This window comes from Hyperoodon ampullatus, assembly GCF_949752795.1.
Source record: "Hyperoodon ampullatus genome assembly, chromosome: 3".
Lineage (NCBI taxonomy): Eukaryota > Metazoa > Chordata > Mammalia > Artiodactyla > Ziphiidae > Hyperoodon > Hyperoodon ampullatus.
The window spans coordinates 21,309,236-21,334,791 of NC_136916.1; positions in this window are offsets into that span (position 1 = coordinate 21,309,236).

Here is a 25,556-nt window from a genome sequence, read left to right on the forward strand (position 1 = left end):
ATGGGCCAGAGGCCAATAAAGCAGTTATTGTCAACTGGCAGCTCGATCCTGTCATCAGGAGGTGGAGACTGCTGCATGAAGAGGCAGGGAGAACGTGTCTGGGATCCAGGGCATTTTCTGGAGTCTCTTGGTGCTTTGGTGTTGAGTGACAATGAGAAATGGACAACAAGGAGAAGACAACCAGCCCCTCAGGGATGCAGGTCTGGTCAGCCCTTCCGGTAAGCCACACAGGTGAGCCCCAGGGCTGGCCAAGCAGAAGGGCAGTCTAGAAGGGGTGGTGGAGGATGAGTAGCAGCCATGGCTTCAAAACCAACCGCAGGAGAGGGGCTGGTACTATGTTTTATCCACCTTTTTAACTTTAAGTCCTCAGAGATTGAGTCTGGCTACTACCTTGAAGGGAACTCTGAGACTGACTGGTTTTTTTTTTTTTTTTTTTGCGGTACGTGGGCCTCTCACTGTTGTGGCCTCTCCCGTTGCGGAGCACAGGCTCCGGACGCGCAGGCTCCGGACGTGCAGGCTCAGCAGCCATGGCTCACGGGCCCAGCCGCTCCGCGGCATGTGGGATCTTCCCAGACCGGGGCACGAACCCGTGTCCCCTGCATCGGCAGGCGGACTCTCAACCACTGCGCCACCAGGGAAGCCCCCTGACTGGTTTTATATCCCCTCTCAGGGCATCCTGTTTTACAGCAATGAAGCCCCAGCTGTAATGCAGAATTCAACACAATACAAGGGCATGAGTGACGAGTCTGACAGTCACTGTTTCTGGGACCTGGGCCACTGGCTCTGACCTACCCACTGCTGTGTAACCAGCCCTGCCTGGGTTCTGGCCAGTTTCACACAGGCACAACCCAGCTTCACCTTCTGCCATTGCACCGGCACTCTTGCCTGGTGCCCTTGGCCTTTTATTTTTCTAAGAATGGAATCAAGAGAGACCTGCCCAGTGCCACATTTGTGCAACTCAGAAGTGTGGGCAGTTATCCCATAAAGGGAGTTTTCACCAATGGGAAGTGGGAGCTGGTAGATAAATTCCACCTCCCTCCTTCCCCAGACACATGGTCTGAGGTTCGTATAAGCTCCTTGGATGTCAGTCCCACGAGATCAAGCCATCAGTGACACTGGATCCCCAGGAGTGGTCAGCTTGGTAATGATAAGCTTCCTTTGGATGGGGTCTCATTTCTCTCCCTTGTCATTCCTTTTTTCCCCTTAATCCTGCTTTCCTGGAATTGTACTCCTTAATAAAATATTACATAGAAGTTTTCGCCTCAGGCCCTGCTTTCTTGGAAGCCTAGCCCAGGCAGAATTTAAGTAAGAATGCAGAGATTTGACGTAGGGTTAGTTTGTACAAAGATCTGGAAACAGATGTTTAGGATGCAGTGGGGTTGGGGTAGATGTGCCCAGAGACACTCTTTCTTCTTGACTGTGTTTTCCAACTCAAGAAATTTTCAAGTAAAGTATTGGCATGATGATTTATAATATTATTAAAAAGAAATTAGAAGGATTGGAAAAGTAAGGTTTTGAGACATGTAAAAAAGGGGGCCCTGTGATGTGTGTTTTTTTTTGACATCAACTCCTGGTCTGGTGCCTTCCCCTTCAGAGACTGATCACCAGGCTCATTCCTCTTGTTGGAGAACTTGGCTTTGCCTCTTCTAGGAGGATACATCGTGCAGCATACAGTGTCCTTCTGTTCTTTGATTAGGTTTTCATGAACAATTGTGTTGGAGCTTTGAAATGTTTTGCCATGAGCGTGTTGTTTATACCTCTTATGTATGTGGGACCCCGGGTCAGGCGGGCAGACATGACCAAGTATGAAGGTACCTGATGAGATCCCTGTCAATTTGCCAAACAGAGTTTCTGTGGAAACTACGGCTTAAAAAAAATCTCATTCAAAGCAGCTTTGATTTGAAATTTTTAAAGGACACATGATTTCCCTTTCAGATGTGAACTAGTGGGGTTGTATTGTCAATGTGCACAAAAAAAGTATATCACAAACAGTCTTACAGCAAAACACATTCATCTTCCCGAAGTGTCCCACTGACACCCACTTTCCTTTTCTTCCTCTCTGAATTTTTATATGACCCCAGAGTTGCTGCGTTACTAATGGGAAAGAATGGCTGAATAAACTCTAAAAGCATGGGGTGCTGCTCGTCTGTGGTGTACCATTTAGAACTCTTTCAGGCGGCCTCACAGCGTGAAATACTAATTCATTACATCCACAATACCAGATCGATCGGTGCCTCTCATGCTGGAATTTAAATAGTCCAAAGCTCAGAGAGTCACTAAAGAGAGTAATTAATACAATAGCACAATTCTCCATGGTTCAGGTGATATGAAGGACTGACTTACCTGTCACAAATAAGTATTATACGAGACAGTCTCCTTCTGTTTGACATTTTTAATCATCCTCCTCCTTCTCCCTTCCAGCTGGATCTTATATTTTGCCTAGTAAAGACACGCTGACCCTCTGTTGGCAGGCTCATGCCTATTTCTATTTAAAATAGTTACACAGGGCTTCCCTAGTGGCGCAGTGGTTGAGAGTCCGCCTGCCGATGCAGGGGACACGGGTTCGTGCCCCGGTCCAGGAGGATCCCACATGCCGCGGAGCGGCTGGGCCCGTGGGCCATGGCCGCTGAGCCTGCACGTCCGGAGCCTGTGCTCCACAACGGGAGAGGCCACAACAGTGAGAGGCCCGCGTACCACAAAAAAAAAAAAAAAAAAAAAAATAGTCACACAGTTTGACTAACCACACAATGGCAGAAACCATGCGCAGAAGGGAAATGGTTTTTATGTGTCACTTTCTCCTGCTATTAGCTGCCTTTCTTTGAAGGGGAGCAGAATTCATCATCCTAGAAAATGCCTTTTTTGGCATAAGGATTATTTTAGGGTGATTATTTTAAAGAAACAGCAGAAACAGGGAAGGCTTTGAAAAGTGAGTAGAAGTTATCCTTTTGTGGGAAACATCTACATTGATAAGGGAAATCTCAGTTTGTAAGCGTGTCTTCCTCTCTGTAGTGGGAAGAGAAAGATGAACAAATCTCTAGAAACTCTTGTCAATGGAGAAGGCAATGACCTAGGTCTGCCCTTCTTACTTGTTACTGTGCCGTTCCCGGTCACCACCCATTAATAGGCCTCCTCCACCCCACAACATCTTTCCTTTGTCGTTACCTAAAGATAGTATTTAAGATGATCATTAATAGGCCTCCTCCACCCCACAACATCTTTCCTTTGTCGTTACCTAAAGATAGTATTTAAGATGATGGCTTGGACTATTTGGGGGAGTTACTCAGTTTTCCTGGGCCTCTCCCATGCATACAGGAGGTATACATGTCACTAAATTTGATTTCCTCCTGTTAATCTGTCTTTTTCTTACAAAAGTCCCAGCCAAGAACCTAGAAGGGTAGAGGGGAAATTATTTTTCCTCCTCTACCGTCCTCTTCCTCTTTTTTCAAATTCTCTCTTACACCAAATTCTCAGATGAATTTCCTGCTCAATGTCTCTCCTTCGTCACCTCTAAGCCATGCCTTGAACTTCCATTTGGCCACTGCTAGCACAACTCATGAGTAGACACCATTACAAGCACTGACTTTCAGAGTACTCAACCCAGTGAGTATTGCCCGGTCACCTCCTTAAATTCACCGAATACACCTGTTCACCCCTTTCTTGCAGCATCCTCCTACTTTCCATGATGCCCTAGTCTCCTAGTTTGCCTCCTACCTCTCTAGTCATTCCTTCTCTGTCTCCTTTGTTGGACCATTTTTCACTACCCAACCTCTAAGTTTGGATCGCAGAGCTCAGTTTCACAATCTCTTTTCTCTCTCCCAATTTTAGGTCATCTCATCAGTTTCAACGGCTTCATTTTTTACTTATATGCCCAGACTTTTCAAATTCACATCACCAATCAGATATTTTTTGTATTAGGGTTCTCCAGAGAAATACAGCCATCTATATCTATATCTATATCTATATTGAAGACAGAGATTTTTTTAAAATAAGGAATTGGCTCATGCAATTATGGAGTCTGAGGAGTCCCACAATCTGCAGTTGATACTGGAGATCCAGGAGAACTGATGGGATGGTTCTCCTGTTCTTTTTGTTCCAGTCCAAGGCTGAAGGCCTGAAGACCAGAAGAGCCAATGGTCTAGTTTGAAAGCCAACAGTTTCCAGACCCAAGAAGATCTGATGTTTTAGTTTGAGTCTAAAGGCAGGAAAAGACCCATTTCCAGCTCAACAGTCAGGAGGAGTTCCCTCTTACTTGTGGGAGAGTCAGCCTTTTTGTTCTATTCAGACTTTCAACTGATTGGATGAGGCCCATTCACATTCAAGAGGGGAATCTGCTTTGCTCAGTTTACCAATTCAAGTGTTAACCTCATCCAAAAACATCCTCACAGACACACCCAGAATAACGTTTGACCAAATATCTGGGCATCCTGTGGCCCAGAAAAATGGACACGTAAAATTAACCATCGCAACATATACCTCTGACTACCTAGTGTCAAGTCCACTTTGAATTCACACAAGTCCTTCAAATTTATCCTATCAAAAAATTAATGTATAACCTTTTTCTTCAGATTCATTCCTTCTCATGTATTCCTGAAACTATAAAATGACACCACCACTCCTTCAACTGCTTATGTCAGAACCCGAGAGCCATCTTTTACACCTCCCTGCCCATATCCCCAAATCATCAATTTCAGCCAATCAATTCCAATTCCTGTAGATATTTGTGGAAGCTCTCTACTTCTTTTCATTTCTATTGTTATTTAATTCAGATCATCACAATACTAACACTATTGACAGAACTGGTCTGCAGCCTTCTAATTCCCACCACCCCAACTCATACTCCATAAAGCACTGAGCGATCTTTTACAATGCTCATTATATTGTGTTACACCCAGCTTCAAATTCCTCTATGACTTCCCATGGCTGTCACGATAAATCCAAACTCCTTAACAAGCCCTACAAAGTCATGCATGATGTGACCTTTGCCAACATCATTAGCCTTATCTTGTCGATCTTTCTTATTCAAGATGCATTGCCGGAATTTTTTTTTCTGTTCCTCCCACACATAGAGCCCTTTCCCTCCTCAACACTGTTACAGACACTGTTCTTTCTGCTACAAACACTCTTGGCCTTTTACTGCCTTTGCCTGGACAAGTTCTATAGAGCCTCAGGACTCAGCTTACATGTCAGTTCCCCTGGGAAATCTTCCTGAGTCCTGCGATGAGGTGGCTGTGTGCTCACAGCACCCTGTGCTTCTCCATTACAGCTCGAATCATAGGCATCATTAATTCTCTGCTTTTGTAATTATATTTAATGACCATCTCCCATATCAGACTGTAAATTTTATCCATCTGAATTCCTTGCATCTTGTAAGTTAAGCATGGCTCATACAAGGTATGGGCTATTTAGTGAATACATAAATAATGATCTATCAAACAAATGAATGGATGCAGTGAAGGACCACATGAAATGGCTGCCTCTTCCTACACAATCAGATACCAAACCAAGTAACAGTAGCAGAATCTCTTCCCCAAGTGTCAGTCTGTACCCTGTGGAGAATCCGAAGGACAGTAGCAGATTTTCTCCTAGAATCCCATGTTTGCAGGGATAAAGAGGAGGTCTGGATGTGCCAGAGCAAAAAGGCTAAGAATTAGGAGAGTAATGGTTAAGATGATACAAACCTGGCTATTCCTAATAAAAATAGTACTTTCTTTTCAAGAATATAATTTGTTCTCTCTGTGTGGTTTTCCAATGGACATTTATAGCTAGGAAAACACTTGGCATCTGATATTGATAATCTTATTTTTGGTGAGGACGGGAAGATAAACATGGAGATTTATGCAACCACTGGAAGAAACTTCTATGACAATGGCAATTCTCCTGTGTGTTGGTGGGCCCTGTGGCTGAGCTGGGGGTGAGGCCCAGGGTGAGCCATGGTTGGCTGCCCAGTGAGGTCCCTGAGTTCAGCCAACACTCACTGATACCTGCTTTATTGTAGGCTGGGTGTGTTGGGTGTGGCATCATTATCTATATGCTCTTATTTCATCTGGTTTCATGGAGTATTATGCCTTTGGGATCTGACTTCAGTGATGAATTTGTATATTATGCTCAGACTGAGACAAAGGATGGCAGGAACTGTGTTACGAAGCAATCAGAAATTAGCTAGCTCATATCACTGTGAAGCAAAGATCCGTGCCAACCAAAGAGAACTTCAGCTTTTAGGAAGTTTATAAACATTCAGAGGACTGTCTGCCAATCAGGAGACAGAGAACGCTATCTGAGTAGCTTTGTTCAACGAAGGCAGTTTTAATCAAAAGACGAAGTTAGAAGACACATTGTACTGATCTTAGGGAAACTGAGTGAGGCAAATGTCAGGGGAATAAGAAGTGTAGGAAATAAAGGAAGAAAAAGGGGAGGCACTTGTTCTGAATGGGGTGGCTTATTTCATTCCACACTATTTAGATGTAGCAAAGTTTGTCAGTTACACAACGAATGCCATGTTATAATTGTTTACAGCCATGCAGTATATGAGTTCTCTTTTCTCATTAAGGCACCAAGGTCAATGATACGGATAATTAACCAATTGATTTAGTGCATTAATTTTCCTGGAAGTTCTAGCAAGAGTCTTACGATCCAGCTTTGAGATTTCTACTCCATGTAGACATTGGGACAAAGGCTGGCTCCCTATGGGACACTGATGTAATCCATGGCTGAGGTTTTGTCTAGCAGCATCGTGTGTCTACTTAAATGATGATGAATGCTATCTTTGGTCCAGGCAGGAAGATGTCACTGTAATCACTGGCTCAGATTGCCGACCTCCCAGGGTTTCCCACTAAGTGTTGCCAGAGGGTTGTGCTGCTGATAATTCCTCCTAGAGCTCTGAAGAGAATAAAGCAGAAAGGCAAACCTGATGAAAAGTAGATAAAGAGCCTAAGGTGAATTGAAGCTTAATACACCAAAACAGCATAGAGCACGGCTGGCTTCTCTTCCCTCCTCTTGTTTTTCCCTTCCACAATCGCAGGCAGCAGTCCACTGGTTATTTCTGCCCTCTCAAATCATCCTTCAGTCACTCATCTCTAGTCCTGTACTTCACCTATCAATAAAAGGAATTTGAAATCTTTCAACACAGAGATATTAGTTCTGCTTCAACTTATTTCAGGATGCCACAGTTCAAAATGAAAATCTTCAGATTGCTGATGGCTCTGTCAATATCATTCAGCGGCTAACAACACTTTATTGGAGGTGCTTACAGGTAGAGTGTAGGCATCTGAATCCATCAATAAATGGAGAGAAAGTCCTGGGGCTCCAACAATTCCATTCTACAAGGGGCCAAGTTTACAAACTTCGCTTCTTCATTATGGAGGAATTATTTACAAGTTTTCAACTATATAAAATGTAACCATCTTGTAACAGATTCAATGGCAGGAAAATAAGGACAAGAACCCTACCTTCTATTTCGCTCTGTACTGCTTTCATTTTATGCTTAAAAAAGGAGGAGTATTAATCCTTTATCCGTTGTTTCATTTGCAAATATTTTCTCCCACTCTGAGGGTTGTCTTTTCATCTTGTTTATGGTTTCCTTTGCTGTGCAAAGCTTTTAAGTTTAATTAAGTCCCATTTGTTTATTTTTATTACCATTACTCTAGGAGGTGGGTCAAAAAAGATCTTTCTGTGGTTTATGTCAAAGAGTGTTTTTCCTATGTTTTCCTCTAAGAGCTTTATAGTATCTGGTCTTATATTTAGGTCTTTAATCCATTTGGAGTTTATTTTTGTGTATGGTGTATGTTAACGCATATACGTGGAATCTAAAATAAAAAAAAGGTACTGATGAACATAGTTGCAGGACAGGAATAAAGATGTAGACACAGAGAATGGACTTGAGGCCATGGGGTGGGAGGGGGAAGCTAGGGCGAACTGAGAGTAGCATCGACGTATGTACACTACCGAACGTGAAATAGATAGCTAGTGGGAAGCGGCAGCATAGCACAGGGACATCAGCTCAGTGCTTTGCAACGACCTAGAGGGGTGGGATAGGGAGGATGGAAGAGATGCTCAAGAGGGAGGGGATATGGAGACATATGTATGCATATGACTGGTTCACTTTGGTGTACAACAGAAATTAACACAGTACTGTGAAGCAATTATACTCCAATAAAGATCTATTAAAATAAATAAATAAATAAATAAAATTTTTAAAAGGAGGAGTATTTGCCATAGTGTATTACTGTTTCATATCACAGGCATATAGTCAATCTCTTCAAACTATATGTTTAAGGAAAGATTATTCTTACACTTTTAGAAAATAGCTCATAGTTGATTTCATTGCTATTACTTTTTATTGTTAGGCTGTTTAATATCTTTTCATATGTTTCTTAATCATTCCTCTCTCTTTTCCATACATTTGTCTATTTGGTTTACATATACACACACACGCATGTTTGCATGTATGTATGTGTATTTATTATTGCCATTGTTGAATTCAGTGAATTCATAGAAGTTTTTTTTTGTGTGTGGTACGCGGGCCTCTCACTGTTGTGGCCTCTCCCATTGCGGAGCACAGGCTCCGGACGCGCAGGCTCAGCGGCCATGGCTCACGGGCCCAGCTGCTCCGCGGCATGTGGGATCTTCCTGGACCGGGGCACGAACCCGTGTCCCCTGTATCGGCAGAGAGACTCCCAACCACTGCGCCACCGGGGAAGCCCTCATAGAAGTGTCTTTTTTTAAGTTATGTGTATTGACCTTTTGTCTAGTGATTAACAAAAACTATTGATTCTTTAAGTCAATCTGATTTATAGGGTCTTGATATTCACATTATTCTAGGACAATGATTCTTAGAAAATTACTGATCACAAATGAATTTTAATAAAGTGGTAATTCAAGAAAAGAAAAATGAAGGAATCAATAGAAATATGATTATTGTCACCAGTTAACTTAATTGAATCAATATAACTAAGCCACTGAAAGTCAACATATCAGAGAGAATATTCAATAGGAATCTACTTCCTTTGAGGTGCCTCTGATGTTCAGGGAAAAATTACTAAACAAATATGGAATAAATCTATGTGACATAGGATAGACTTTATAAATCAAGATTTAATATACTGTAGTATTATTTTAGGAGAAGTGAAGATAAAATCTCTAGCTGAAAACTATGAGAGTGCTTTTATTACCAGGAGAAAAAAATAAACTCTACCCCAAACATAGTAATTCTAACTCAAATATCTAATAATGGGAATATTAGATATTTTAAGCCAATGCTTACAAGCAGAGGTATTTTCTTATTGTATTCCTTATGAATAAAATGATAAAAATGAAATTTCCTTACTACCAAAAGCCATCATGGCAATAGTGAGAGATAATCTCACCATTAGTAATCAGTGAGCTAAATTTTCTTTAACACTTTTAAATATAGAGCACCTCTGAAAGGTCTTCTGCATCAGAATATTAAATGACCTGCAAAGTATAGCCTTTTTCTAAAAGAAAATATATAGAAATGGAGAGACTCAGCATCAGTATTCTTGGTGAATCACTATGTTCCTGGAACTATTTTAGGTTTGCAGAATACAGAGGAAAAATTATTTTTGATGTCATATGAAATGGATTCTTCCAAAATAATTAAATATTTACTAGTTAGTTTCCCCCATTAATATACCTATGAATTTACTGTGGGAAACACAGACTCTGCCCAGGGAGAAATTTATATTTAACAAAGTCAATATATATTCATACTAAACAACAGAGTTGGTCATTAGAAAGGTATGCTTTGGATCTACTTGGGAAGAAGAGATTTTTTTTTTGAAAATTGGAGTGAAGGTTGTTGATTGTCTATTTAGCATCTTTTCTCTCATTTCTTCTTCCCAAGAGAACTCCAGTTTTGCTGAGGTCCCTTCTTATTTCCCACTCAGCTCAGATGTCTCAGGTGAATCTGAACACACTCACAGCTCCAAGAGGGATTGGTTCAGTTGTGTTTGCAGGAAGAGTCACCTAACCTAACTTGGCAAAATGGTGCATAGACATCACTGCAGAATCATCTTAGGAGAGGGCTTTCTTGATGTTTTGGGAAAGGTTATGAAAATGCCCCTTCCTCTTTTCACTTTGGACAATTTGTCCTGAGCAAACATTGGTCATGAAGCTATCAAGCTCTATCAAGACTAATCCAAGGAAGAAGCCAGCACACACGAGAGGGCAGAGCCAGATGAATTACAGGCAAATGGGGCAGAGCCAGCACATTAAGAAAAAGATAAAACCCGTCCAACCCCTAGATTTCCAATGTTTTAAGCCAATAAATGCCCTTATCGTTGATGCCAATTTCAGCTGGGTTTTCTGTTACTTGCAGCCAGAGTCATCCTAAATAATACCTAAATAATTGGAATATTGGTATACTATGTAGAAGAGGCAATAGAAGACAAATAGGAGAATGGAAAAAAAAAACCCTCATGTTCTAACTCCAGATATCTGGTGTAAAATGATAAAATGCTATATTAATTAATTATGTTACTCATGATAGATCTTAATATGAGGATTTTTATGATATTTTGAGATTATAAGCCTATAGTTTATCACTCATTTTTTCCTTGTTCTCTTTTAAGTTTTCATCTCATTATTGGTCTTTTGTAGACATAACTTTGGAATATATTTAAAGTTATTGATTAGTAACATCTCTGAACCCAGTGAAGATGGTCTCTGCTCACAGGAAGCAAATAATCTATTTTTAAAAGCCTCTAAATTTTAAAAAGCAATAATAACTAACAATACACAAAGTATATTCTTATTGTCAGTTGATTGAAGCAGATAGCTTGTGGCTTAGGAATTCAAGAGAGTGTTACTTAAGGCTTTGGTAACCAGGAGAGGCTTTGGAGTCACAGGGAGACTGGTTTGGGGCTTCAAAGAACCAGTAGGACTCAGATCTGCAAAGAGAGCTGGGGCTGCAAAGTAGTAAGAGATTAAGTTTGGTAAAAATAGCTGAAGCCTAAGAAAAGAGATCTAAAGAATCTGGATGTAAACCCATGAACAATGAAAACAGACCTGGGGCTAAGCACTCTTAAATCATCAAATTCTAAGACAGCAGAGTTTGTTCTAAAGCCATTTTTTTAATGATCATGCTTACTTGTATTTATCACTTGAATCCGGTCTAGTGGCTTCATTTCTCCTCTAGTATCTTAAAGAACAGAAAAAGAGTGCTTCTGCTTCATCATTGAAATAGGTAACTTCTTATGCTTTTCTAGTTAAATGTTACAAAAGGCATAGGGCTTCCCTGGTGGCGCAGTGGTTAAGAGTCCGCCTGCCGATGCAGGGGACACGGGTTCGTGCCCTGGTCCGGGAAGATCCCACATGCCGCGGAGCGGCTGGGCCCGTGAGTCATGGCCGCTGAGCCTGCGCGTCCAGAGCCTGTGCTTCACGATGGGAGAGGCCACGGTGGTGAGAGGGCCACAAACCGCAAAAAAAAAAAAAAAAAAAAAAAGAGTGCCTGACGCACATTTAGTGCGCCATAGATGTTAATTAACAGTGACAATTTCTCACGTTCTCTTATTTGTCTTCCCTTGTTGAGAATATCCCAGATCTCTGGCTCGTTTTCCCCATGAATTCTCTCCATATGAAACACTGGTTATAAATAACGGAAGCACTGATCCTTTCAGTGACTTAAGGGGAAGTAACAAGCCTGTTTTTCATATACCTATTCCATACATTTAACTTAAGGGTAGGGGTCGTATCTACTTATTCCACCTATTTCCCCAAAGTGCCTCCCATCATGGTCCTCTTTCTTACCAATAATTGAGGGTAGGTTCATTATAAAAACATTTAAAAAATACTTAAAAGCATAGAGAAAACATGGAAGCCGCTTTAAATCTTACCACATATTGATAAGTCTAATTGACATTTTGACTCATTTCCTTTTTATTTCTTCTATGCATATATTACTTTCAATCTTTAAAGAAGACTGAGATATGCTCTAAGTGTGTTCCACTAGCCTACTTTTCACTTATACATTTGAAATATTATCTCATGCCATTTAATATGTTTCAAAACTATTATTTACGGGCTTCCCTGGTGGCACAGTGGTTGAGAGTCCGCCTGCTGGTGCAGGGGACACGGGTTCGTGCCCCGGTCCGGGGGGATCCCACATGCCGCGGAGCGGCTGGGCCTGTGAGCCATGGCTGCTGAGCCTGCGTGTCCGGAGCCTGTGCTCTGCAACGGGAGAGGCTGCAGCAGTGGGAGGCCCGCGTACCGCAAAAAAACAAACAAACAAAAAAACACTATTATTTACAATGGCTGCTTAACATTCCTTTTTACAAATGTATGCTATTTAATCTCTCCTTCTGTGTTAGTCATTTAGATTGTATCAATATCTCGTTATTATAAATACATGGTAATATTCTTTGCACACTGATTATTAAAAAAAAAAAAAGTCGGGGCTTCCCTGGTGGCGCAGTGGTTGGGAGTCCGCCTGCCGATGCAGAGGATGCGGGTTCGTGCCCCGGTCCGGGAGGATCCCACATGCCGCGGAGCGGCTGGGCCCGTGAGCCGTGGCCGCTGGGCCTGCGCATCCGGAGCCTGTGCTCCGCAACGGGAGAGGCCACAACAGGGAGAGGCCCGTGTACCGCAAAAAAAAAAAAAAAAAAAAAAAAAAAAGTCAACTGATTCCAGTCACTCAGGTGCCATTTAATCCACAATTTGTTGGATTTGTTCCTTCTTTAGGAGTACTTGGTAACTCTCAGCTTATCTTGATGTGTCTCAGGAGATGGTCTATTAGGGAGGCAGAGAAGGGAAGGCATGTTCTGGCTTCATTACAGAACATGCCTTCTGTAATGAAGCCAGTGCTCATAGCAGCTCTAAGTTGATTTTATACTCAGCCCAAACTTCCTCTAGATCCAGAATCACTTATCTTCTATCATAATAGAACAGTGTATGACACATAGTAGGTATTAAATAAAAATTTGCTAACTGAATATCCAAGTATGTACTTAACATTTCACTCAACTGTCTTATGGGCATTTCAAACCTAACATGCCGGCATGCTGAACTCTTAATAACTGTCATGAATCTCTCATAGAGCAGATTAAAAAATCATCTGTCTCTCTCTCTCCTTCCCATCTCAGCAAGTTGGGCCATAATTCACATGTTCTGTCAAACCAGAAAGCTGGGAATCGCCCTTGACACTCATCTCCCTCACCCTACTAAGCAAGTCCTGATGCTTCCTTGACAGAACCACTTCCAATCCGTCCACTTCCCTCCATTGCCACAGCCACCATGGTCCAACCCTCCGTCAGCTCACCTTAAGTCCTTCTTTCTGGTCTTCTTACCTCTACTGTTGACTGCTTTCAGACAGACTTTTAAAACGCATTTAAGGATCCTGCTACTTCTCTTTTGAAAACAACACTGCCTTTTGCACTTAGCACTTTAAATATTGTAAATACAAACTCAGACTTCGTATTGTGGCTTACAAGGCACTACTTGATTTGTCTCCTGCCACAGGTCCTTCTGTAAGTTCTGTGACTATACCAATATTTCTTGTTCTCCAAGCACCCACCTAGGCTGTAGTTTTTTGTTCTGTATCCCTCCCCCCTTCTCTGTTGCCCTTCACAAAGCTGGATGTCTCTCGGACTTCAGGTCTAATCATCTGCTACGTTTTATGACACCCATCACTCTCTCTCAATGTGCCTTTTTCATTTTCTTCACTGCACTTACCATAATTTGCAAATACATTTATTAATTGCTTATTTGTTTATTCTTTGTCTCCCTCACTAGACAGAAAACTATAAGAAAGCAAGGACCACCCTATCTATTTTACTTACAGTGTTTTACTCAATGCCCAGTACAGTGCATGGCACATAGTGGACCCTTCAGGAATATTTGTTGAAAGAGACACGACCTTAGGCTCTATCACCCCAGGGTGGTGTAGGGATAACTTAGAATAGTCTCCATCTATAGGTCCACCAGCTTATGGACTCCCAAAGGATGGATCTTTTCCTAGTTGGGCAACATCAGGAACTGTTTCAGTATTTTTTTTCAAAGCTTCCTGAAATAATTCTACTTCTGAAAAAATCTTGATTACTGTTTGATAAATTCAAACGGCTTCTAAGCAGGTCTACTTCGAGGTAACCATAGCCTCTGGAGGTGCTACACTCTGATGCTACCCAGCTCTCACATGGAAATTAACACAACCATTACTTCTCTTGCACTTCTGTTTCACACATGGCGATGCTTTGTAAGACTGCTAAGAATTATGATTCAGTGGTGATATAGCAGTTACCCATTTTGGGTATGTTTGAGATATTTAAATTATTATTTGAATAATTTCATAATATAATAATTTTATTTTATTAATTCTTATTAAGAATAGCAACTCTAAAACCAATATCATCCACATTTTCAATTCTGAAGTCTAAAAGATTTAGTAACAGGTTTAAAAACATCAAGAAACTGCTTCACCGTGATTGTTGGCTTCTGTTCAGTTTTAGGGAGAGAGATAGATGAAGGATAATGAGAATTCCCTCTTTAACAACATGCATTGGAACTTATTTTTTGGGTTTGGCCTCATTCAGAAGTTAAAGTTAAAATGACTCACTTAAACTTCTAAAATTTTGAATTAGAACTCTGCATCCTGTAGCTAATCAATCCCCAATCTAGGTTAGGTCTCGTTTTTGGCTTATTTGATGCAGCATCTTTCCAAGAGGCTGCCAGCATTAGTCAAATTCTTATATTCTCCATCCACCAAAAGAATGATGATAGCACATTTTGATAAATAAATGCATAATTTAACAATAAACATCTGATTTTTAAAGTCTGGATAAATAGTGTTCAATACTGTTATCTGTTATCTAAGTTTTCTGCAGATTTGCCTGTTGCCCTCAAAGAACACAGAATATTAAGTTTTCCTAATAACAAATCCTGCTGCAAGATTTAAAAGTAAGAGAGTGAAAGAAAGCATGAAAGGTAAGGCAGCTGATTGGCGTTAGATGAATGGGTAAGATTTAGGTGAAGCAGGATTTATGCCCTGGACGGGCCATCAAGTTAAAATGAGAAATGGCACAGGCAAAAGTTAAGCAGTTGGGGGAATTAATAATCAGGCACAGATGCAAAATAAGGACACTATTTTTTAGAGTGTTCATTTCCGTCTCTATGTCATCCAATCCAAACAACGGGCAGGAAATAATATCAACATGATGCAGACAATATTAAAAAAATGTTTTGCCCTCCGATAGCACAAAATAGGTGGGCAGACCAGGCGATCACCCCTGTTTGAGTACAGAAGCAGTGAGAAATTACCAAGGGTTACACGACTCACCTAAAGATCCCTACATCAATGTCAAAGACAGGGAATATTGACAGCTGGCTAGTTCCATGGTCCTTTTAGAGGGATCATCCTCCATCAGACAGAGGCCAGCAGAAAATAAACCATAAATAGTGAAGCAGAACAAAGATGGGTGGTCTTTGTGGAGATAAATATACCCACTGGAGGAAAACGGAACTGGTTTAAAATTATACTGTTGGCAGACAGGCCAGTTAGGAGGAGGTTAAACACAACACACATCTCCAACCCCAGGAGGAAGCATGCTGCTTTGCTAGCAAGGACCTGCCAAGTTCTCCACTTCAAAGAGAGCTCTGTAGGGGTGCAGGCGAAGGGAAAAATTTGGATGAACATGTAAAAATGTTTACATGGATATGTAATGTTTCTCCTATGTAAAATGTTTACATAGGAGAAAAGATTGAACAAATTCACATGGACTAGAAAATTGCCTTGAATACTATAAAAAGAGATGTGAGTCAAAAAAAGGAAAATAATTTAGTAAGAAATTAAGGTGATGATGGAGCAGCTTTGACCACTAGAGTGTTATCTGGCACCAGTTCTAACCCCCATTCTGTAAATTTTCTGTGCTTGCTGAGTGATGATTGAAAAAAAAAAAAATCACAAATAGGCCATGCCTGTAAAACAGGTCTCTTTGCAAATGTCTCTTCAGTTTTTACCAGAGTTTTTTTTTTCTATAGCTTTACGTGGCATGGTTTTGATGGATTTGACAGCAAGCACATTCTGCCTATCTTTTATGGAAGAAGCTTTTCCCACAGGAATAAACTCATATTCATGTCTCTGAGTCGGCTTTTCTGAGCCTTGCTGCTCTGTTTATCTTCCTGGAAGTCTGGCTATTAGTGGGCTGTTTTGGGAGCCCCAATGTATGAACCCTGTATACCAGGAAAGGTTGGTAAAATGGAACTAGGAAAGGCCGCTAATTGGCTTCCAATTTAGGTAGAGAATTCACTCAGGTAGGAAAAGATCCCTCCTCTTGGTAGAAAGCCTCTCTGTGACTTACAAATCTTGATCTTATAGTCAGAGTACAAGGGAAAAAGAAAATCAATGGCAGTGTTGGCCAATTAAATGTCAAACTAGAAAGGGTACACCTCCACTCAACAAATGCTTGCTAAGGGCTTCCCTGGTGGCGCAGTGGTTGAGAGTCCGCCTGCCGATGCAGGGGACACAGGTTCGTGCCCCGGTCCGGGAAGATCCCACATGCCACGGAGCGGCTGGGCCCGTGAGCCATGGCCGCTGAGCCTGCGCGTCCGGAGCCTGTGCTCCGCAACAGGAGAGGCCGCGATAGTGAGAGGCCCGCGCACCGTGATGAGGAGTGGCCCCCACTTGCCGCAACTAGAGAAAGCCCTCGCACAGAAACGAGGAGCCAACACAGCCATAAATAAATAAGTAAAAAATTTAAAAAACAAACAAACAAAACAAATGCTTGCTAAATAAAAAGAGTGGAATCATTTTTACTAGCATAATAGATATAAACGCATATTTTGAAGTAAAAAAATGCAACGTCTTCTCATTACATAGGCTTTTGGGAATTAACATGGAGCATAGGACATACGTGGTTGGATGGGACGGGGTATGTGTGCCACCCACAGAGGTGGTCCATGGCTAGAGATGGCTATTGTACCATAGGGTCAATATAATCACTTATGCCAACTTTTCCTTAATTGGGAACAAGTATATATCCTAGGGAAATGCTTTGAAAAGTACTCTTTAAACACTTTGGAAATGCACTAGTATATCAAGAACTAAACTGCATGTACTATTATTGCTAATTTATAACCAAAAGATGTCTTCTTGTTTCTTGTAAATGTGAATAGTTACACCTAACATCTCTAGGCACTGAAATTATATGCATTTGAATGATTTAGGATGCAAAATAGCATTGATATTTTTTAAACTCAAAGAGAAGAACACTATGTGCCTTCTTTTACACATAGTGTAAAAACTATGTGTTTAGAAGAGATTGTGGCTTCTAATGTCATTCCCAATATATAGTTGGTGGAGAGAGCTGATGTTTTGTACTTATTTATCTGCACTTGAGATTTTAGAGTTTCTTTGAGCAGCATTGGCTCATTTTTGTTCTTTCAGATATTTGTGATATAGTCTTATCTGAATAATTTGGAGAAAAGATCCACTTACAAACAAATACATTAAAAAAACTGTGTCAAAAACAATTAATGTGAAGAAGGAAAACGGGTTACTAAGAAAAATTTCCCCTCGATATTCCACATTCTGGAATTACTAGAGATGACCAAGTTTGCTGAACTGGAATCATTTCACTTGTATCGCAAGGTTTATGCTTCCAGAAATCTATTTTCTCCCAAATTTCTCGCTGGAACATTTGCCTTAAATAATGTCTTTAAGAGTTTATATGGTCTGGATAGTACCCAACCAAAGGTAATAATCCTTTGTGTGACATTCTAATCATTTCCATAGCCACCATTTATGGTTTAAGATGTCACAAAGAAGATTATGACTTCAGGTGTGGAATAAACAACAGGAATGAAACATCACTAAGACAAAGATACTGCTTGGGCACTAAATAAATGAGTGGGAAATAGACAAAATGGAACAGCAGTATCTTCCAATTAAAAATTCATTGCACTTCTAAGTTGCCTGTCAGAGGGAATCCTCAAATGTGAGTTTGGGCAGATGGTGTCTTCTCATCAGGGGAGAAAATGGCCCAACGCTATGTAGCCATTTAGAGATTAGAGCTATTCTCAGTTTCTCAAAGGGCAGTCCTTGAGCTGGCTGCAGAACATGAAACACTTTGCAGAAAAACTATATTATTGTGTGTACCTGTAACTTGTCTTTTTTGGTTTTCATCAAAAATGCTCCCATTTCTTCCAATCTAAGGAAGCTTGCTTTGCCTCTAAAGGCCATCTCTCATTCCAATGGAGACTTCTAGCTGCATTCACACACTAAATCACAGGGGTATCCTTAGGAACTCTCTAGGTTTGGAGGGACTTTTTTTGGATAAAGACTGTCAACATTACTTTGGGATCAGAAGAATCTGTGAACTGTGGAAATATCTTCTAAACAAGGAGGTAAAATTCCTGGGAGGCAAGATCATTTTCTTCACCATTTACCCAGAAATGGAAACAGTCTTGGGCACAGAAAAGTATTTGTGAAGTCGAACGTAGCAATGGATACCATGAGAGCAAAGGCAGAAACACGTATTATGTAACTCAGAATGTTTCACCCCGAAGTTAAGATTCCAACCTCAAAGACTACAAACTTGAATCCCTCCTTTGATGGAAGCTGCCACTCTTAGTTTTTGCTAATAGAGATCATAGATCTTGCCTTTATGTACATTTCCAGGGAGGAACAAGAGCTTGGCTGTGGTGGAAGACATTGTCCCGGTCATGGAGAGATGAAGCTAGGGAGGCAGGTAGAGACCAAGCCATCCTGTAAGCCACAATAAGCAGTGGCTTTGGCTCTAACCATTTCAAGTTAAAGCTTTGCTCTTTCTCCACAGCTAATTTAACGCTATACCTTTCTGTTAACTTGATTTCTTCCAATTTGATTTCACCCGAGTGAACATATTCTTGTAAAGAGATGGAGAAAGGGATGTGTGGCCATACACAGGAATAAACCTTAACTTGATTAGGGTTATAAATCTAAGAGTGAAACCATACAAGCATTGGAAGAAAATATGGGTGAATTCCTCCTTAACCTCGGGGTAGGAAAAGGCTATATAACTATCTTAAAATCCAGAGGTAATAAAAGATTGATAAATTTGATGATGTAATTAAAATATTTCACATGGCAAAAACACTTCATAAACAATATCAAAAGACAACGAATGAACTGGGAGACAATATTTCAACATATATCACAGACAAAGGGCAAACATCCCTACTATACACAGAACTCTTAAAAAGTTAGAGACACCAATAAAGATATTAAAAAAAACCCCAAAATTTAAGAGACAAAGGATCAAAACACAAAAGAAAAATGGGAAAAGATTCAAAAAGAACATTTGTAAAATATATATAAAAAGGCTCTTAAACATATGAGAAAACATTAATATGTTTAGAGTTTAATTCAGCTATTAAATTTGTTACAGAGGTATGGGTTAGCAATTCTGAAACTGCTTTACATGTGTATATTAGGACTGAATAAATAAGTACCTACATTGTAGATAATGAGGACTAGGTTTTTACATTGTTAGAGAAAAGTTATAAACAAGGAAGGCGAAAATGAATCTGTGGTGTTGGGTTGGAATCTGTCTATCTCTCTATCTACCTATCTATCTACACAGATAGATGGCTATATTAATAGAAAAGTAGGTGTTTGTGTATATGTGTGGGTTGGTATACACACATGTATTTCCTAGCTCTGTCTGCTCAGAGGTCCTAGAGGCAATGGTTTTCCAGTATTAATAGCATACCTTGGGTCTAGATTTTGTTTCTAAACATCATTTTCCAACAAAGGGGACCAGGGCTCCTTGGAGACATGGTTGATCCCAGAGTTGGCACAGAGAAATACAAGAGGAGCCTGGAACATCTTGTGATGCCATAAAGTAGCAATGGCTCCAAAAGACAGGAGGGCATATTTAAAGGACAGACACGTCAACCCAAAGAAGTTCCTAATGGCAAAGTCTTGAACAATTTGATATGTTTATCTTTTTTATATTTTATTTTAAAATAAATAATGATAGTATTGGATAATAACCCATAGAATGGCATGAGTTCATACTGATATAAATACTTATATAAAGAAGAAGAAATGTCTTTTCCTTAAGAATTCCAATTAATAAATACAGAAAGAATGAAAGAAAAATCACCATCAGATGACACAGTAATAGTTGTTGCAGACAAGAGACACAAAAGGGATGCTAAAATTAGGGGGCAAAAGCTTAAGGAGGTATCTGGATATTTGAATAGTATCAAAGTGTCTTCCCTAAGATAAGGAATTTCAAGAGGAAAACAGTAACTTTACAAGTGGAAATATCTAGCAGACACACCTTAACCAAGTGGTCAAAGTTAACCTCCCCAGTAAAAAGGCATATCAGCCTCATGGACACTCTGATATGAAGCACTGAGGAGGGCAAGGTCATTTCTGTGATGTTCTTGCCAAAGTGCATAACCTCCAAAGTGCATCAGACAAACCCAAAATGAGGTACATACTACAAAATAACTAGAGTTCTCTTCAAAAATGTCAAGTTCAGAGACCGACAAGGAAAGATTAAGAAGCGTTTACAGACTGGAGTGAACTAAGGAGATTTAACAGCGAAATGCAGCCTGAGGTCACAGATTGATTCCCAGAAGAGAAAAAGGGAAATAGTGAAAAAATTGGTGAAATTTGAGTATGGTCTAGAGTTTTGTTAACAGTACTGTATCAATGTTAATTTCCCAGTTTTGATCATTTTATTATGATTATGAAACATGTCAACTTTAGGGGAAGCTGAATGATGTAGGTAGGTATATGGGAATTCTATTTTTGCAACTTTTCTGTAAGTCTACAATTATTTAAAATTAAAAAGATTTTTAAAAAGCAATACAAGTTACAACAAAATTTATTCCTATTTCCACGTCCCCAATATGGTGCAATTTTCAGGAAGTTGCATTGATCATTGGCTAACATTGGCATATCTAAACATTCAGAAGATTTGAATAAAGCAATAAACAAAAACCAACCTAAAAAAATTTTAATACTTAAGAATTCATTGTCAAAAATTGGAAAATAAGTAAAAAAGAAAAAAAAATCACCTGTCACCCCACTGTTAATATGTTAATGTTCATTTGTTCAGATTTTTCTATAGATATATAAACTATGGATACATGTGCATGTATATATAATTTTTGTTATAATCACTAGATTCTGTTTGATGATCTACTTTTTTCACTTAAAATTAAATTATTAACACACTTTGTGTAACTACATATACACCTACAGCCTCATTTTTCTTTCCCTTTTAAATAGACTTTAATTTTTGGAAGAGTTTTAGATTTATGGAAAATTGAGAAAAGAATACAGAGAATTTCTCATATACTCTACACCCAGTTTCTCTCACTATTAACATCTCCTACTATTAACATTAGTACGATACCTGTGTCAAAATTAATGAACCAATATTGATACATTATTATTAAAGTCCATACTTTATTCAGATTTTTAAAGATTTTACCCAATTTCCTTTTTCTGTTTCAAGATGCCATTCAGGACACATTACGTTTACTTGTCATGTCTCAGGCTCCTCTACACTGACAGTTTCTCAGACTTTCCTTATTTTGGATGACCTTGACAATTTGGAGAAGTACTATTCAGGTATGTTGTAGGATGCCCCTCAATTGGAATTTGATATTGTTCTCAAGATAAGATTGGGGTAATGGACTTTTGGGAGGAAGGTTGTAGAGGTAAAGTGCCATCCTCATACCACCATGTCAAGGGTGTGTGTGTGTGTGTGTATATATATATATATATATATATATATATATATATATATATATATATACACACCACCAGCACCACCACCACCACCACCACCACCAACATGATTAAATCAACATGTTGATACCGACATTTATCACCTGGCTAGGGTGTTATCAGGATTCTCCACTGTAAAAGTATTCTTTTCCCCATTTTTCCATACTATACTCTTTAGAAGGAAGTCACAATGCACATTCCACATTTAAGGAGACAAATTTTAATGGGTTCAGAAATATGAATGAATTTCTGTATATTTAACCAACTTCTTTTTTGGTAGACGTAGAGAGGGTTTTCAACTTTTAATCACTGTAAAGAATCTTGCAATGCATTCTAACCTAGAACATTGATCTGTTCATGTGTACTGATTGTTTCTTTTTTCTTTTTTTTTTTTTTTGCAGTACGCGGGCCTCTCACTGCTGTGGCCTCTCCCGCTGCGGAGCACAGGCTCCGGACGCACAGGCTCAGCGGCCATGGCTCATGGGCCCAGCCGCTCTGCGGCATGTGGGATCCTCCCGGACCGGGGCACGAACCCGTGTGCCCTGCATTGGCAGGCGGACCCTCAACCACTGTGCCACCAGGGAAGCCCCTGATTGTTTCTTTAGGATAAAAAGCAAGAAGTGAAATTGCTGGGTCAAAGAATATGTACAGCAAGGCCTTTGACACATAGTGCAAAACAGATCTCCAGAATATCTGTGGCAACTCCGAGTGCAACCGGCCTGTATCAGCAAGAGCGTGCCGTTTCTTTATACCACTTGTGCGTAGCCAGGGTGAGGGAGTGTGGTCTGAGAGGATGTTGGTGGGGTGGGCAGAGGACCAACTGTGCAGGGTGTGACGAGCTCACTTTTTCTTCCCAGTGTCATGGGAGCCCCTGGAAACTGGTTTGCAGGGGAGAGGCCTGATCTGCTTCATGTGATGGGTGCCATATTTCATTTCTGAAAATGGTCCATTAGATTATAGCTGACTCTTTCTCTATTGACCTTGGCTTGAGGTCATCCACATAAAAAGGTGATTTGACAGATGATCTACCATTCTTTCTTATGCTAATCTGACTTGCCATCAGGTGGGGAAATGCAGAATTTGGGACTGGAAAGAGAAGAGGGTGTGCCAGGATGATTTATTTGGGGGGTGGGGAGGTGGATGCTTGGTGGCAGATGGAAGGGGCAGAGGATGGGAAGAACCTCCCCGCTGCTGAAGGCTTTCTGAATGACTGCTAATGAACCCAGACTTGTCTGCTGTACACAATGGACCGCATTGAAATGAAGGGCAGTGGGGAGATGAAAGTAACAGCTCCCAGACAGCTGACAGCTTTCTGCTGGTTTTGAATCCTGGCAGCAAATACGTTACCCAGGATAAGGAGAAAATCAGGGAACATCGGATAGAGCTGTTCAGAGATCACTCTTTGGGAGAGACTAGATCTATCTTTTGGTGTGTGACTTAGTAATTCTTCATACAAAGATGTTTATCACACTTGGGATGACAAAGGGCTGATATAAAGTAGTAGAATCTCCTAAATCTTCATAGCTTTTCAAAAATGAGCATTAAGAAGAATTATAGGAACAGTATATGAGCCATTAAACAGACCCATCAGAAAACTTTTTAAACGTTTAGGGAATAGTTAGATGGGACCAATAAATAAATATATTAAAGGACAAACCCTGAGATTTCTTGAATTTTTCCTCTCTACAAGGTCTTATCATTGATTGGGACATATGAGCACCAATGCTTTTTAAGCATCTCAGGAATAACCAGATGGCCCATCCATCTTAGGGCCTACTGAGATTTAGAATTAATCTTTAATTACTTATTTATAATTTATAATTACACAGATAGGGGCCGCTCATCCCACTTGAGCCATTTTCTCTGCGGGATTAAGTTGTGCCATTTGGAAGGCACAGTGATTGTTTCAATTCGTAGAGTATTAGAAACTGGTATGTCAGGGTGCCACGTCATCATGATTGAAATTATTGGTCAACACGCATGTGAAACTACTGAACAGACTGGTCTTGGTGATCTCCTATTAAAAATGATTGAATCATCTTACTAACTGAATTCTGCAAAATTGATGGTCAGCATATTTTGGCTACTGAGAGGGCTGACAAGACTGGGCCTGAAGTTCTTCTTTTTCTTTTCTTCTACCCGCCCCCCCGCCCCCGCCATCTCCCGCAGCTGCCAACTCCATCATCTCACCATATAGGTATGGCTTTGTGAACCAAAACAAACAAGCAAGCAAGCAAACAAAACCCCCAATATATTTCTCTTAAGTTGTATTATTTGGAACTGTTATCAGGGGCTGATCTACAGATATTCAAACTTTGCCAATCTGACATTCTTAATACATCTCTGTAACCAGGTATGCAAAAAACAGGAGATGGGTAAAAATGAATAGAAATTATCTCAGCAGTAAAAATGAATAGAAATTATCTCAGCAGCAAAAATTCTGAGCTCGAGTGGACTACATTCCTAGCACTTTTATTTCAAAAGCAAGCAGGTCTGTTGAACATTTATAGGAAAATAACAAAAGAGGCAAGGATAAAGCCTTGCCAGTATATTGGGCCAGATCCTATTTTATACAAACATACAAACCGTATCTTGTTTTGGCTGCTCAGAAAGAATCCAGGATGAAGAATAAAAAATAGATTCTAAGATGGCAGAATTTCAGGGCTGGACTGAGTGCTCAAGACAATCTAATTTCCTTATTTTCAAGAGGAGAATGATGAAGTCCATTGAAGTTGGTGACCTCTCTCAATTCACACATTGAGCTATTGGCGTATTCATTTAGAAGGTGTTTATTGGCTATCGGTTGAGTATGTATTGAGTATTACTGAATATTAGGCACAGAAGAGAGAGTGTCAAGTAAGCTATTCTGCAGCTGACATACTGCTTCTCTCTCATAAATGCTGTAAAGACACAATGTTGTTTAACGTTGACTAGGAAAGGCTAAGGGACAATAATTGTCCAAAACGATGTGAAATATTCTGAGGAAAATGATGACCTTTTTATTTTTATCACCATAAAGATGCAAATAAGACAAGTGGGTCCATGTTAGGGCAGAATAGAGTTCAGTTAAAAATAAGAAAAAAACTTCTTGGATGCCATGGTGATTAAACACTGAAATTATCAAAGGAATATTTTTTGTTTGTTTGTTTGTTTGTTTTTTCGGTACACGGGCCTCTCACTGTTATGGCCTCCCCCGTTGCGGAGCACAGGCTCCGGACGCGCAGGCTCAGCGGCCATGGCTCACGGGCCCAACCGCTCCGCGGCACGTGGGATCCTCCCAGACCGGGGCACGAGCCCGCGTCGCCTGCATCGGCAGGCGGACTCTCAACCACTGAGCCACCAGGGAAGCCCCAAGGGAATATGTTGATAGTGTAAAATGAAATAGATATTCTTCTGTCTTCAACTCTAGTTTTCTTCCAGATAATTCTTTCTGTTTCTCATGAGGTCCCGTTTCAAACTACTAATTCCACAGGTTTTAGTTGCAAAGTTGTTTTTGGTATAACGCATATCACTGTTCCTCTCTCTGAGTTGCTAATTCATAGAAAATTAATTGTGACTTTTTTTTCATAACATACAGCTTCATAGAAATAGTTCATAAAATATGACATGGATGAGATTCTGAAAAGTTGGCTTAAAGTTAAATTCAGAATTTAACTTTTAATATTTCATCACTGATTTTACATTAAAATATTGAAGACAAGTAACCATGGAAATCATCTGGGTCCTAATGTTAAAAATAGTCTGTAACAATAATTCCCAAGGGTTGATTTCCCACTTCGTGCAGGATGCTTATAATTTCATATAATCCTCTCAAGCAACCGTA